A 15,984-nucleotide genomic window follows, 5' to 3' on the forward strand; every position below is an offset into this window, starting at 1 on the left:
GCACCCACCTGGCCTGTGAGCCCCTCTTTCATCTGACCTCCCTGCTGGGGACCTCGGCCTTGCAACCTCTTCCCAAAGGCCCTGAACCCACTCCTGAGACTTGCCTCGGAATGTCAAGGGCACCAGGGGCTGGGAGGGAAGCCTGCCTGCCAGCCCCACCCGTAGTCGGGTCCTGGGTGTTCCAGGTTCCTGGTGACCTTGCACTTTTTTGAGGACAAAGTTCAGAGGGTCATGAAGTTGCAGAACTGAAGTGGATGCTGGCTCTCTGTGAAATGCAAGGCCCTCCTGCCTGCTCCCTAAGACAAGACAAACCTGGCCCAGCTGCCCCCCTAGTTCTTTTTTTTCTTTTTCTTTTCTTTCTTTCTTTCTTTTTTTTTTTTTTTCACAGATAGATAGACAGTGAGAGAGAGAGAGACAGAAAAGGCTTCCTTCCGTTGGTTCACCCCCAAAATGGCCGCCGCGGCTGGATCTGTGCCAATCTGAAGCCAGGAGCCAGGCGCTTCCTCCTGGTCTCCCATGTGGGTGCAGGGGCCCAAGCACTTGGACCATCCTCCACTGCCTTCCCGGGCCACAGCAGAGAGCTGGACTGAAAGAGGAGCAACAGGGTTAGAACTCGGGGCCCATATGGGATGCCAGCGCCACAAGCGGAGGAGGATTAACCAAGAGAGCCAAGGTCCCTGCGCCGGCTCCGCCCCCCTAGTTCTTAGAGGCCACACCTTCTTCACCGCTTGCTGTGGACGGCCCCCAGCTCCATTGCTTTTTATTTTTTTAATATTTATTTATGTATTTGAAAGGCACAGATACAGAAAGGAGGAAGAGATAGATCTTCTGTCTGCTGGTTCACTCCCCAAATGGCCACAGTGGCCGGGGCTGGGTCAGAACAAAGCCAGGGGCCAGGAGCTTCATCTGGGTCTCCCATGTCAGTGCAGGGCCTTGGGCATCTTCCACTGCTTTCCCAGGTGCCTTAGCAGGAAGCTGGATCGCAAGTGCAGTAGCTGGGACTCGAACCACAGAAGCGTGGGGGCCTCTTTTTCTAAACTTTTCAGTTCTTTCCTAATGGAGAGGAACCAAGGAGGGAAGAGAGGGACGGAGGGAGGGTCAGTAGATGAACGGGTGGTAGATGGGTGGGTGGATGGATGAGTGGGTGAGTAAGTGGATGGATGAGCAGTAGATGGATGACAGGTAGGTAGAAGGATGGATGGATGAGGGGATGGATGAGTCGTAGATGGGAGATGGGTGGGCGCATGGATGGACGGACGGATGGGCAGACTAGAGACTAGGAACAATAATCCCTCGCGGGACCCCCACACTCCTCCCGCTTCCGGTGCGGCTCCCGCGCAGCAGCCAGCTCCGGAGCACTAAGGGAGGGTGCAGGCGAGCAGGGTACTCCGGCCGGGCTGGGCAAGAGGCGAGGCCGAGGGGAGGTGGGGAAGGAGAGGTGGGAGGAGGGCCTCGGAGGCGGAGAAGAGGGGCGGGCGCGGTGGGAGCTGTGTGCGGGCTGCGGCGCGGGCGGGCGCAGGGACGCGATGTCGCCGCCGCCGCCGCCTCCTCGTGGGCCGGGGCTGCGCCGCCGGGGCTGAGCCGCAGCCCCAGCCGCTAGGCGAGCGGCCGCCGGGCGCACCCGCAGCGCGGGAGGATGGGCTGCGGCGGGAGCCGGGCCGATGCCATCGAGCCTCGCTACTACGAGAGCTGGACCCGGGAGACCGAGTCCACCTGGCTCACCTACACCGACTCGGACGCGCCGCCCAGCGCCGCCGGCCCAGACAGCGGCCCCGAGGCGGGCGGCCTGCACGCGGGTGAGTGAGCCAGGCCCGCAGCCCCTGCCCGGCAGCGCCCCGCTCGCGGGAAGAGAAGCCCGCAGCTCGAGCCCCCAGGGAATCGCTGGCGGGGGGCGAGACACGCGGACCCTAGCACAGCGCGCGAGCACCTAGAGCCCCCGCTCAGCTCCTGTCCTGAGCTAGCGGGACCAACGCGGGGCCAGGGCCGGTGCGGGGTCCGCGGCGGGGGACCAGGGGACGGGCAGCTCACTCCGCCACTCACCCACCCCAGGCCTCCCACCCGCCTGGGGCTCGCCTCCCCGCTGCGGTGATCCAGAGGCCCCTCTTGCCACCTGCGCACCCGGGCGGTGACTTCGCCACCCCATAGCCACCTGGTCCCTCTCTCGTTTTGTAGACAAGGCGCCTTCCTGGGGTTGCCCCGGTGGCGTCGTCGCGTCGCTTCCTCTTCCCACCCTTTGGGAACGAGCCCTGCTCCCGGGCTTCAACCCCAGAATCCTGGCTCAGGGCGGAACAGAAGCACCTGTCCGTGCGCGTGCACGCTTACGCCCGCTCTCGGCGCGGCTCCACAGCCCAGGGCTTTCCTCCCTCCCACCCTGCCCGTGGCGCCCAGCGCTATAGGAGGGAGCGCAAGGAAGTGGATTTGGACTGTTAACTAAATGCCCCCACCCGGGCCGCCCTGTGCAGTGGAAATTTGATGGCAGGATCTGCAAAGAACTTTCTGGTTCGGTCACAGAATTTTTTTCTTTATGAGGCAAACACTGATGATTTTAGCAGAGATGAAAATTGTTGCATTAACTGACCATTAACTGTAAGTGCGCTCATGACATGAAACGGAAGAAACCCACTGCTCATTACATGGGTGTTGTCAAAAACCAGGTGAATACTTGGATAACAAAAAAAAGTTGTACCTGTTTGCGACCCCTTGTGTTGTTGGCAGTTTTGAGCAATGAAATCTGAACTAGAAGTAGGGCTCACGGGAGGCGTGATGTGTAATCCTACAGTGCAGGAGGGAGGAGTGGGAGCGACTGTAAAAGGTCAACAGCCCTGAATCCACTCCCACAGAGAGCTGTTGCTTCAGTCTCGAGAGTCCTCCCGTGGGGCCCCTTTGCCGTGTGAACTGGGGACCTGCTTTCCGGTGAGTGAGAACCCTGTGAGAGCGCTGCCACACAGGGCTCCGGGTATGCCTCTCTGTTTCTGACTCCCAGTGGCAGGTGCAGCGGTTATTTTGTTGCTGATGCTTTCAGAAGTTCCCAGGTGACTGCCGGCTGAGCTCAGAGTCAGAGTGAGGGTAGGGCAGGAGCCTTTCACAGGAGCCTGGTGAGTGCTGGATGTCACGGTGTTTCCCGCCCTTGGCTTCTCTGCAGAGGCCACGGCCAGAGCTGTGCTCCAAGAAACAGGGGTAAAAAGACCTAGCGTGAAAAGCAAAACAAAACCACAAAAAGACAAAGTTCAGCTTTGGGGAATGGTAGCCTTGGTGAGTGGGAGTATCTGGGGTGTGTGTGTGCATGTGTGCACGCCTGTAGTGGTACTGAGAGGGGTATGGGATGGCTAAGTGTGTACATATATGTTCCTCAAGTCTTTCCCAACGTTTATTCATTTATTACTGTGGCACCCCAACTTGTATCCCATCCATCGTGGGATGTGATTCCTGCAACAGGCGGTGCCCTGGGCAGGAGCACCGCTCATGGTGCCTGTCAGCCCGGGCAGCCCTGCCGCACGGCTGGTGCAGAAGGCCCGCGTCACTCAGGGGCTCAGCTCAGGACAGCACCCTCAGATTGGCCACACTCTTAGATGGGCGGCATGGTTTCAACTCCCTAGAAATTTCTATCAGCCCCGGAGGGAAATGGCATTTCTGAAGATGCAGATGGAGGCAAAGTTTCCCTAGGAGTGCTCTGGTGTTCCCTCGGGCCTTTGGAAGAGTGGCTTGATCCCCGGGGGCTCTTCTGCCTGTACACTGGTCATCTGTAGTCAGCGAGGGGCATCAGGGAAAGCTACAAGTCTCCTGGGTTGCAGCCACCCTGGGAGATTTGCCAGATCCTTTAGTTTTTTTCTTTCTTGTTGCTCCCCTGCCTCACCCACCCGCTGCCAGTGCTGTACCCGTGAATCCACTGGGAGACAGCCGTGGCCACAGTAGCAGTGGGGCAGGGACCCAGGCCACCATATATTCCTGTTTACAGCAACCCCTTTGTCTCAGGCAGGGCAGCAAGAGGAAGAGCCGGAGGCAGGAGAGTCCAGACCATTACATCAATGGAAAGGCACATGGGGTTCTCAGTGGGATGGTCCCACTGAGGGACGACCCTCCCCTACCTCACAGCCCTTACCTACCTGTGGGGAGCAGGGCCTGTCTCCCACAACATGGCGAAACAAGTACTGAGACTACCGAGACTAGACTAGACCACTGAGACTGTTAAGACTAACTCTATGCATCTGATCTCCCATCATATGGCGCTGAGAGAGAGTAAACAAATCTTACACAGCTGCATCGTTAATTAGCTGGTTCCTGGCCCAGTCCCTTAAAAGGGGGAGAGAAACAACATGGGCTGCCGCCCCCACCCCCACCCCCGAGAGTCGGTGGGAGAGCTCGCGGGTCCGCTCCTCCATGAAAGTGGGGGAGCAGGGTCCGGTGTCGTTCCTCCGCGAGAGGGGGAGCGACACCTATCCTCCTTCCTCAGCCCTCAATATCTTCTCTTTCTGGGCCTCCTGTCAAATAGGCCACCGTAAACTCGGGATCTTCAAGGGCACCAATTAGACTTACCTCCTCTTTGTGTCCCTGTGTGAGCTCACAGTGCAGCCACGCGAGGCACAAGGTTGGGACTTGTGGAGTTTTCTGAATGGACAGCCAGGCAGTCACTGTAACCCTGCCCTTCCTTCTTCGCAGTCCTTGTCCTTCCCGGAGTCCCTCTTAGCCCGCCTTCCTGTCGCCCTTGCTGTGGAAGCTTTTCCACCCACCCTCCCCGGTTGCAGCTTCTCTTACAAAGCGTCCCACTCTGGCCCCCAGCCTCAGCCCTTCCCTTGAAACCCCTGGCCCAGCCCAAACAGTCCATCTCCCATGTCAGCACCTTGCATCCCAGCCCCAGCGCTGGGTCTGTTTGTAACTGTGATGCCAGCTTCTCCCAGGACGGACTCCACGGCTCACCGTGGCTGCTGGGGGTGGAACGTGCTTTCCTGTTCATCCACAAAGGGGAGCTTCTTGCCCCCTCTTTAGTCAGAAAGTGAGCACCTGTTTTTGGAGACACACTCCACTAGCCAGGAGAACTCGATTCATTTGGGTGTGCCTACTCTGTGGGCTGGAGTTGAAGGCTTGGCTGAAGTCAGCCTGCCTGGCATCCACGGCTTGCCTGTGCCCGTGAAGGCTGTCTCTGTGCAGAGGGAAATTCGGTGGGGCGTGATTTACTCCTCATAGCCTCAGTTCACTGGATTGGTTTTTGCTTCTGTTGTCAGATGAACCTCCAAGGAGCAGCGGGGTCTGGGGTTGACTTGCTGCAGCCTAGTTCCACCCTTACGTGCGTGAATACCTCCTAGCATCTCCTCCAGTGAATTGCAGTCCCTTTAATTACATCCCAAGGGTCCCCTTTTGCACTGCTAGGGTGGGTTTTTCCCCTTCCCCAAGTTTCTCTAGAGAATAAAACGCGTCCTATTTCTCTAAAGTGCTTCTGTATGTTTTGAATTGCTACAATGATTGCTTTAGTATATGGAAATGCAGAGAATGGGAGACTCACAGCAAAATGATTCACCCAAATAAACTGAAAGACAGTTAAATAAAACGAAGAGCGCTTACCATTACCATGAGCTAACACTGACTGACAGTTTACCCAGGGCTGGGCGCTATATGCACGTCATCTCATGAATCCCGACAGCTGCGATGAGGTAGGGCTGTTGTCACCCCCATTTTATAAGCAAAGAATGAGGCTCAGGGAGCGCCAGTGACTTCTGCCTGCCAGAGACTGGGGTCCAGCTGTGTCCGACTCCAAAGCCTGTACCCCTCAATACTGTCTTCCTGATGGATGGGGGCTGGCCTCGGAGGTCTGCATCTTCCAGTTGGTGGGACTCACAGTTGAGTCGGATCTCTTGATTTCCAATCCAATTTGCAAGGCTGTTCTGCATATTCCCAGGCGGTGGCAGCCCTCCCCCTGGCCTGGGGCCTCCCCGGCACTGCTGTGGCGCAGCCTTCCTGGGAGGACCCCTCCTGTTCTTTGTGATTGCTGCTGGGGAGCTCCTGACTGTGGGAGGGGAGTCTTGCCCAGACAGCTCTGTCAGTCGGGGGGTGGGGGGGGGTGGTGGCAACCACCTCCTCCTACAAACACACGCAGTCCTGCTGTCACTTCTCAGTCACAGCCGCCTAACGACACTCTTTGGTTTGCCAGTGCCGTTTTATTTTTAAGATTTATTTTATTTAATTGACAGGGAGAGACAGCGAGAGCAAGAGATCTTCCATCTGCTGGTTCAAACCCCAAATGGCCACAGTGGCTGAGGTTCCAGGCCAAAGTCTGGAGCCAGGAATTCTATCCAGGTCTCCCACATGGTAGCAGGGCCCCCAAGCACTTGGGGGCATTTTCCACTGCTGTTCCCAGGCACATTAGCAGGGAGCTGGATCAGAAGTGGAGCAACTGGGACTCCAGCTGGTGTCTGATATGGGATGTCCGCGTTGTCAGCTGTGACTTAACCCACTGCATCTCAACGCTGGGCCCCAACTTCTTGAAACTTGAAGCAAGGAACCCATGGTTGGCTCCAGGCTACCTGAGCATCACAGGGCAACACACAGTGTATTGTGATGAGGCCTGGGAAGGAGTCTCTCCCGGCACAGGCTAAATGGGTTACGATTTGTTTGTTTTCCCTGCTGCTGTTGCCGTCTTACCTTGATGAGTCACACTAAGCTTGTGATCACTTAAAACCCCGAGGGCTTTCTTTCTAATCAAATTTAAGTTCAGGGACATTGTTCCTATTTTCTCTGCTAACTACCTGGCACTCAGTGATTAGAATATGGGTGGCCTGCGTGTGTTTGTTCAATGAATGAGTTCTCCCGTGAATCCTGCAGTAGCACTGTTCTTATTAACTCAACTTTGTCATTTTTGCATTTATTCCTATTAAAATTCATCTTGGTGGTTTCTGTTTAATGTTTAGATTTGCCGGTCTTGATCCCTATTGATACTGCTAAGAAGTGACCATCCTAGGTCTTTGATTCTCTGTGTGGACAAAGAAGAAACACTATTTGTTTTTAATTCATTCAGTAGAAATTGGGCACAAAGCTGAGTAAGATGTTGCTGGACTTCAAACAGCTAAGATTAAGACAGACACACAGGTGGGCAAAGTTTGGGTCAGCATGGTCCATATCGGAACAACATGAAGGAAAAGAGATCCAGGGAACTACCCCCCCCCCCCCAAAAAAAAAAAAAAAAAAAAAAAAACGATGGTGTCTGCAGGCCTGCCCAGCGGGGACAGGTGCAGAAGGCAGCCAGGCTGAGTGAGCCCTCCCCCGAGCGTGAGGGCACCTGTGGAGAGCCTGCGGGCTTGCTGACGGATAACCCCCCACCCCCACTCCTGGCACTGCTTGTGGTGATGTTTCCCAGGAAGCCTGACTACTGCCTGCCCCCTTCAAAGATGACTGGGACATTAGCCAAGGAGTCTATGGGTTGGGTAGGGGGTCTCTGCACCCCCCCTCCCCACTGTGTCCCTGTGCCCAGCTCTTTCTGACTACGGTAGGGCCTTGCCTGATCTTGCTAGAATGAATGAATCTCTTAAAGCATCGCTGTGTCCTTTTCTTCCTCCCTGAGACCCCAGAGGTGATGTCCTCCTTCCTCGGCAGTTCCGTCTGCTCCTGCTCCCTGGGCTCCTGTCTACCTGATTGGTTGCGTAGTAAGAGCAGAGCCCCGCCTTCTGCATATCCCTTTTGCCAAGCACAAGCCTCACCGTGTTCTAGGGGTTGCTTTTGCAAAGATCACTATACGAAACGGGTGGGTACAAAGGTGGGTGGTGTTTGAAGGCTTAGGGATCTCCCATTCTCAAGGCCCTCGTGTCCTGGGCAGCTCTCAGGTTTTGCCGTAGGCTCTCCAGGCACTTTGCCACACTGCATCACCCAGGCTTGTTTGGGCCTGTGTCTCTCTAGTTAGCCTGCGAGCTCTTCTAGGTTTGGGATCAATGATTGACATTTGCAGGCCTGTCTCTGCCACAGGTGTGACTAACCATGAATGAGCTAGCTACGCCAGTGAAGCTGTGTTTTTGTAATCTCTTTCCTGAGGGTCACCTGAGATGCTTTTGTTTTAGCTGTCAGTCCCTCAAAGCTTGCCTCTGTTGGTCACTAGATTGAGCAAGTCTGACTCCAACCAAAGATGAATTTAGGGTGAGTCCACTGGTGGGTGTTGTAACATCCTAAGACAGTTCTAGAGTCGTCTCCTGATTGTTTAGATGCCCATGGGAAGGAGATAGCCTCCTCTCAGCTGGCGAGGGTGTCTTTTCCTAGCTTGTCTTGTACTCAGCAGTCCCTGGGGCTTGGACCCCTGGCGGTCCCACCTTCACAGGCTCTGCGTACCTGTGACCCACAGCTTCGTCCTGTGATCCGGCCGTTGGACCCTTCAGTGAGGCTGGGCATCTGAGCCTGTTGCTCTTGGATGATGGGGCCTGGGAGTTGATCCTGGATCCTTTCCGGTCTGACCCGTGGCCAGTGGCCTCTCTGCAGCAGACCCTTAAGCTGCTGCTTCAGAATCGTGTCCGTCAGGCTAGTCTGAATGCCACCTTGGCTCGTATCTGTGGAGCAGCCTGCATGGGTGTCCCCAAGCCCAGCTTGTGATCCAGCCCCTTCTAGCTCATACCCATAGGCCCCCCACCCTCCAATTACAGACTCCCCCTGTTCCCACCCAACCACCTCCACGTCTTTTGGCATAAAAACTTTTTAGATGTTTTAAGGGGCTGAATTATGTTCCCCCAAATTTATATATTGAAGTCTTCAAAATGTGACCTTACTTGGAGATAGGGCCCTTACAGAGTTCGGAGGAGTCCTGATCCAGTTCACTGGTGTCCTTAGGAAAAGGGGGGATTTGGAGACAGCCATGCAGGGAGATTGCCACGTGCAGGGGAAGACAGAGATGGGGTGATGCTTCCATAAGGCAAGGAGCATCATGGATTAACAGGAAACCACAGAATGCGGGAGACAGGCAGGGACAGATTCCTTCTCGGGGCCTCCGGAGGGAACCAACCGCGCCGACCCCCTGATCCCGGCCTTCCAGCCTCCAAGACTGGAAGCAGTAGCTACTCCCAAGCAGTAGCTTTCTGATGTCGGAGGCTGGCACCGTGTTACAGCAGCCCTAGCCTGCATTTATGAGCACAAACTCTGTGAACCCCTGGAAATAATGAGGGAAGATGTTCATGTACTTCCTCACCTTTCTGTGATGGGGCCATTCCCTTGCCATGTAGATTTTTTTTTTTTTTTTTGATAGGCGGAGTGGACAGTGAGAGAGAGAGAGACAGAGAGAAAGGTCTTCCTTTTGCCGTTGGTTCACCCTCTAATGGCTGCCACAGCTGGCGCGCTGCGGCCGGCGCACCGCGCTGATCCGAAGCCAGGAGCCAGGTGCTTTTCCTGGTCTCCCATGGGGTGCAGGGCCCAAGCACTTGGGCCATCCTCCACTGCACTCCCAGGCCACAGCAGAGAGCTGGCCTGGAAGAGGGGCAACCGGGACAGAATCCGGCGCCCCGACTGGGACTAGAACCTGGTATGCCGGCGCCGCTAGGTAGAGGATTAGCCTAGTGAGCCGCGGCGCCGGCCAACCATGTAGATTTCAATAGCATTCATTGAGCATGGACTACGCATGGGCATTTCTCTTTTGGACATAAATTCATATGATTCTCTGAAAGAACATCGGTCATTATTGCCAGCACTTTCTGGATGAGGAAGCAGCCTCAGTGAGATGGCACTGAGCACAGTCACCCAGTGAGGAGGTGGAGAAGCCTGGATTGCAATTCAGGTCTCTTGCATCTGTATCCTGGGCAGTATCCGTTGTACTGTAACTGCTAAGCATGTGTTTCGTACCCTCCTCCGCCCCATCTGCCTTGAGTTTTTTGGAAGCATTAATCACTTGGAGGGGGAGCCTCCTGCCGACACGTCCAGGGCCGAGGACCTGAGTCCCGTAGCTCTGCAGCCCCCCATCCTCCCTGTCCTGTATCCAGGTGTAGGCAGTGCAGGTTACTTTGTACATGGGGGTGATGTTTACAGCTCAAGGGGCATGGGGAAAAAATTCCTCAAATTCTTGGAAGCTCAAAGACCTAGGAAAAAGTCTAAGAAATATTTTTTTTTAAAAGAAAAACTTTTTTTTTTCTTTTTGTTTGGGAAACTACCTGGAGGTAGTGGGAGCCTAAGTCCAGTTTTTAAAAATTAATTTATTTGCAGACAGCAAGAGAGAGTGAGCTCCACAAATACAGCAGTGGCAGATGCTGGGCTGGGGCCAGAGGTGAGTGCTAGGAACACAATCCAGGCCACCATGTGGGTGGTACGCACCCAGCTGCTTGCCACCCAGGGGCCACATTAGTGGGAAGCTGGAGTCAGGAGCCAGAGGCAAAAATCGAATCCAGGTACCCCACCCAGTGTAGGATGTGGGCTTCTTAACTGCTTGGTTAAACCCCTGCTCCTCCGAATTCTAGTCTGAATGGAGGAAGAGCAAGGGGGAAAGGCCAGGGGTAAGTGAAGGGACTTTTCTCCAGTTTTTCCTTTCAACGCTGAGCAGATGTGGTTGGGTTCAGGTGAATTCCATGCACAGTAGACCCATACTGTGATGAACACACACTGCTGTATGATTCTCTCGCCTTCCCCTCTGACCTCCCACAGTAGGCTTAGCCCGAGTGTGCTGCTTTATATTCAACCCCGCCGTTTTCTGCTTTTTATAGATGTAGAGATGTGAGCGTGCTCTCTCTCTCTCTCTCTCTCTCTCTCTCTCTCTGTGTGTGTGCTCCCCATCTGTTTTAGGTGTTCACACCGCCTGGTGTCCTGGCTGGGCCTACCCCGTGCACTCCCAGCAGCCCTGGGTCTCAGTCAGATGGGATAGGTATGAGGTGTCTGCCATCAGGCTCCCGTGTCATGAAGCAAAGCCAGACGCCCAAGTATGCTTCCTTCATCCAGTCGTGTTGGCTTTATGATTGTCCAGTTTCTCCCAGATTCTGGGATTAGACCACCTGTTAGGCTTCATTTATGGTGATCTTTTGTGTCTTTTTTTTTTTTTTTTTTTTTTGCTGTGTCTTTGCAGGCATCTCAGTGGGCACTTGGATGAAACTGAGCCCATAGCCAGGTGCCCTTTGGCCTGCAGGCCTGACCCAGAGCCTCTTGACTTTCTTCTTCATGCTGCTGCCCTGCACTCTGACTCAGCCACACTCACGAGGCCACGCAGCCAGATGTGGTCTCCCTGCCTTGTGCTTGCTTTCTCCCCATAGCCCTCCCCTGATCTCACCTCACTCTTCGTTCAGTGCTGGGAGCTAAGGAGTGAGGGTCAGTGGCTAAGGAATTTGACTTGAACGGCAGACCTTTATCAGCTGTGTGAACTTGAGACAACACCTCAGCTTCCTGTGTCTCAGTCCTCCCCACCCCCCGCTGTGGGGGTGGGACTCACTGAAGAATTAATGCACCCCCACACGTGAAGGGCCCGGTGTGTCAGTGTCGCCCGCCCCACCAGCAGAACCCCCTCCACCTCCTCCAGCGTGCATTGGGCTCCTCCTGCCACTCCTGGGTCACCTGTCCCCTCTGGGCCTGACACCCCTGCCCGCAGCTGTCTGGCACTGCTGGAGGAAGTCGTGATGGTTGGTGACTGCACCGAAGAGCAGTTCATGCTCTCGATACAGGGGACTGCCCGGCCCACGGGCCACATAGGGCCAGCAAAGTCATGTGGTCTGGCGTGGCCAAGGCAACCAGAGGCTCTTTCTTAAGTTGATAATTTTGTGTGGCCCGTGTGTGATGTTGTTAATATCCAGTCAGTTGACCCTTGGTGGACAGAAGGTGCCCTGCCCCTGTTGGAACCCTCAGCTCCCTCACCACCTCTCAGCAGATATCCAAAGTTTGTTTGTTTGTTTTCTTGACAGGCAGAGTTAGACAGTGAGAGAGAGAGACAGAGAGAAAAGTCTTCCTTTTTCTGTTGGTTCACCCCACAATGGCTGCCGCAGCTAGTGCGCTACGCTGATCCGAAGCCAGGAGCCAGGTGCTTCCTCCTGGTCTCCCATGCGGGTGCAGGGCCCAAGGACTTGGGCCATCCTCCACTGCCCTCCCAGGCCACAGCAGAGAGCTGGCCTGGAAGAGGGGCAACTGGGACAGAATCCGGCGCCCCGACCGGGACTAGAACCCGGGGTGCCAGCACCGCAGGTGGAGGATTAGCCTAGTGAGCCGCAGTGCAGGCCTCAAAGTTCTTATTAAGAAGCTGCGACAACCCCTGCAGCACAGCCCCCGATTCTGTCCTGCTCTTTCCCTGTGATTACCAAAGAATCAAAGACTGTGAATTCTCCCCTTTTCCCTCCCAGGCCCCACCAGGCAGCCTCGTCTGGGGAGGGTTCACTCTGAGTCCTCAACGTCCTTGCCCCTGACCCCCTGCGATAGCCGCTTCCACCCTTGTCCCTGACAACTCGCCCTTGGTGTCACAGGGAGAGCAGTATTGGCTTCCGTCACCCTCTGGTCTGACACCTCCGGCTCGCTTCCCCTTCTCTTTCCCTGACCGCCAGGGTCCCTGCAGCTCCTCCTGCATGGTCTATCCAGGCCTCCCCTGCAGTGTTTCAGCCTCATTGCATTGCTCTCTGTTCTCTGATTACACCCAGCCCTTTCCTTCTACCAGGCCCGTGCCCCCGTGGGATGCGCTTCCTCCCTTAAACTCCACCGTACCTGTCCGCTCTCCGTTCGTACGTCACCTCCTCAGGGAGAGCAGCCTTCTCCGGTGACTGGCTGGTTGCTCCCTTCCTGAAGCCACAGCTTCTCATTGTCCTGTTCACTCGTTTATTTCATGACTCCTTCACCCCATGAGGTCAAGGGTCTGACTCGCACACTCACTGTGGGAGCCCAAGCGCTGAGCTCGGTGCCCAGCACAGCGAGGCGCTGAGTGGACATTTGTTCAGTGAGAGGAGCCCTCCTCACCTAGTGTACCAGTTAGGGACCGTGTTTGGCTGTGTGAACAGAACCCGGCAAGTGGGGTTATTTCAGCAAGTAAAGGGTTTGCATGAGGGGTCTGGAGGTGGGCAGCTGCACCTGCTCAGGGGGTGGATGGCCTCTGTGGACGGCCTCCCAGCCTGTAGTGTGGGTTTCATCCTCCTGGTTAGGAGAGGCTGCTCCATCTTAGTTTAGTCAGGAGGAGGGCGGGCAGAGAGGAGTATCCTGCCAGAACCTGTGCTTTATCTGGAAACAGCAGCTTTCCCAGACCAGGGAAACTCTGCCTGGGTCTCATCATTCAGAACTGGGCGATGCGGGTGTCCCTGGCAGCAAGGGAGTCTAGGAAATCAAGACCGTTAGCCAGGCACCTGCCCCTCCAAGAGAATGGGGTACCAGCGCCGGGGCAGGCTCCACAGGGCCGCTGCCTCTTCCTAAGGGGGCAGGGAAGAGAGGATGAGCAGAGCAAGGGAGAAGGGAAGGAAGGAGGGAGGTGAGGAGGGGAAGAGGTCTGCCAGCAACCGGGTGACAGGACTGCTGGGGTTAAGATTTTGCCAAAGTAATACTAATGGTAATGTTTTTAGTGTTCCCAAGTCAAGTGTGTCCACAGGTGAACATCTACTGAAAATACTCCACAGAGTAATTTTTTTAAATTTTTTTTTGACAGGCAGAGTTAGACAGTGAGAGAGAGAGAGAGAGAGAGACACCCCCCCCCCCCAAATGGCCCCTACCACCAGCGTGCTGTGCTGATCCAAAGCCAGGAGCCAGGTGCTTCCTCCTGGTCTCCCATGCAGGTGCAGGGCCCAAGGACTTGGGCCATCCTCCACTGCCCTCCCAGGCCACAGCAGAGAGCTGGCCTGGAAGAGGAGCAACTGGGACAGAATCCGGCACCCCAACTGGGACTAGAACCCGGAGTGCCAGTGCCGCAGGCCGAGGATTAGCCAAGTGAGCCGCGGCGCCGGCCTGGGGGTAAAAGCATCTCAAGCAACACCTGGCAGGTTTGAACCTGCTCACTTCCGTGGACAGTCCGGCAGCGTGGGAGCAGCCGGGCTTGGGCCTGCCTGCTGGGGAGACGTGATGGGTCTGTAAGCGTGGCCACCACCTCGCGCGTGTCCGCATTTCTCTGATGGCCACGTAAATGTTTTCCTACAGTTGGTTTGTGAGGGTGGGTGTTTGTCACCTGGAACGCCCGCGCTGGTGTGCCTGGGTTGGATTCCTGGCTCTGGCTCCCGGCTCTGCATTCCCACCGCTGTGTATCCTCGGAAGCACCAGCTGAGGAGGGTCCCTGCCGCCCACATGGGAGACCTGACCTGCGTTCCTAGCTCAGGGCTTCAGCCCCTTGCCTCCGGCCTTTGCATGCAGGCATTTGGGGAGTAAACAGCAGATGGGGGTACACACTCGCTCTCAGTGTCTCAAATAAGTAAAATAAATAAATGTAATTGGCTTGTTTAAGTCAGGATATAAACAGCATTCACAAATTGTACTTGGTCAATATGTTTTTCAAATTTCTTTTAGTTTATAGGTTTCCCATTTCTTCCCTCCCTCCTTCAGTTTATTGTTGAAGAAAGTGCTTTTTTTTGTTTTGTAGTGTTTCATGTTTTATGGATTTTGCTGATTGAAACCCAATAATGCTGTTTTAAATGTCCCTTTATTCAGTTAGAGGGAAAAGTTCAGGAAATCTGTTGTATCACATGATGACTGTAGTTACTAACAGTGCATTATACACTTAAAAACTGCTTAATAAGGAGACTAAAAATGATCTCATCACAAAAGTTGTTAAGTATGTAAAGTAACTGATATGTTAATTAGCATGGATGAACCATTCCACAATGTGTATGTACATTAAAATATCATGTTGTACCTCATAAATTCATATTTTTTTGTCAAAAAAATGAGGGAATCAGTATAGATGAGATGCCTGCATTCCATTTCTGAGGCCTGGGGTCAATTCCCAACTCTGGTTCCTTACTCCAGCTTCCTGCCAGTGCAGACCCTGAAAGGTATGGGTGATGGTTCAAGTAACCATGCTCCTGTACCCTCCTGGGAGACTGGATTGAGTTCCTAGACACTGGCTTCACCCTGGTGCAGCCCTGGCTTCAAACATGTGGGAGGTAAACCAGCAGATGGGAGTTCTCTCTATTTCTCTCTCTCTCCCTCTCTGTCTCAGGAAATGTTCTTAAACATCCATTGAACAATGGGGCCAGTGCTGTGTAGGGTAAGCCTCTGCCTGTGGTGCTGGCATCCCATATGGGGACTGGTTCAAAAGTCCTGGCTGCTCCACTTCTGAACCAGCTTCCTGCTGATGGCCTGGGAACACAATGGAGGATAAGCCAAGTGCTTGGACCCCTGCACCCATGCAGGAGACCCAAGAGAAACTCCTGGCTCCTGGCTTTGGATTGGCCCAGCTCCGGCCGTTGCGGCCATTTGGGGAGTAAACCAGCAGATGAGAGATCTCTCTCTATCTCTCCTTCTTTCTATAACTCTGCCTTTCAAATAAATAAATTTTTAAAACTTAATTGAATAAAATATTCTTATATTCACTGTGAATAGAACTATAGGTTTGATGAGGTTCAGGTTCAATTTTGGGGGCAAGAATGTGTCATGAATGATGAAGTATATGCTGTTTCTATTGAATCACACCAGCAGCCACACTCTATCTGGTCACCTCTCTTTTTTTGTGACTAAGATTGGCTTAGAAATCCTCATCCATTCATTAGAAAATTTCCCATCAGCATTACACCTAAGGGTTTTAGCAGCTGTTTATAATCATTGTCCACATCAATTATTTCATGAAGAATCACAAAGTGGTGATATTCTAACATTTATTCAACAGTGATTAGCTGAAATTCTTTTATAAAGAATAATTTGTCCTCATGGCTCATTTGGTTTTCCTGAAAAGGCTGAATAAATGCCTAATTCATTCCTTTTTAAAGTATCATTATGAACTTATGAGTTTTCAGTGTATTTGATAAGTTTTAATTCATTGCACTTGTTCTGTGTGTTGTGTGCTCAAATTGTCCTACGCTTAGCCAGTGAGAGCCCCTCAGCTGGACTCTTAACTCTTTTCACATAATTCTAATTTTTTTTCTTTTTTAAAAAAAATTTGTT

The 15,984-nt window shown here is 53.9% G+C and overlaps 1 long non-coding RNA gene across 3 annotated transcripts in view; it reads left to right on the forward strand.

Moving 5' to 3' along the window:
- Positions 1-1,233: 1,233 nt before the first annotated feature.
- BAALC (BAALC binder of MAP3K1 and KLF4) overlaps positions 1,234-15,984 on the forward strand; it is a 79,463-nt gene continuing 64,712 nt past the window's right edge. Inside the window, exon 1 of one of the 3 annotated variants that reach the window (XR_011389290.1) lies at positions 1,234-1,796. This is a non-coding gene — a long non-coding RNA (BAALC binder of MAP3K1 and KLF4). The remainder of the gene's footprint in view (positions 1,797-15,984) is intronic. The other 2 variants (XR_007919127.2, XR_007919126.2) reach the window with 2 other exon arrangements.

Source organism: Oryctolagus cuniculus, chromosome 6 (genome assembly GCF_964237555.1).
Source record: "Oryctolagus cuniculus chromosome 6, mOryCun1.1, whole genome shotgun sequence".
In the NCBI taxonomy this organism is placed as follows: Eukaryota; Metazoa; Chordata; class Mammalia; order Lagomorpha; family Leporidae; genus Oryctolagus; species Oryctolagus cuniculus.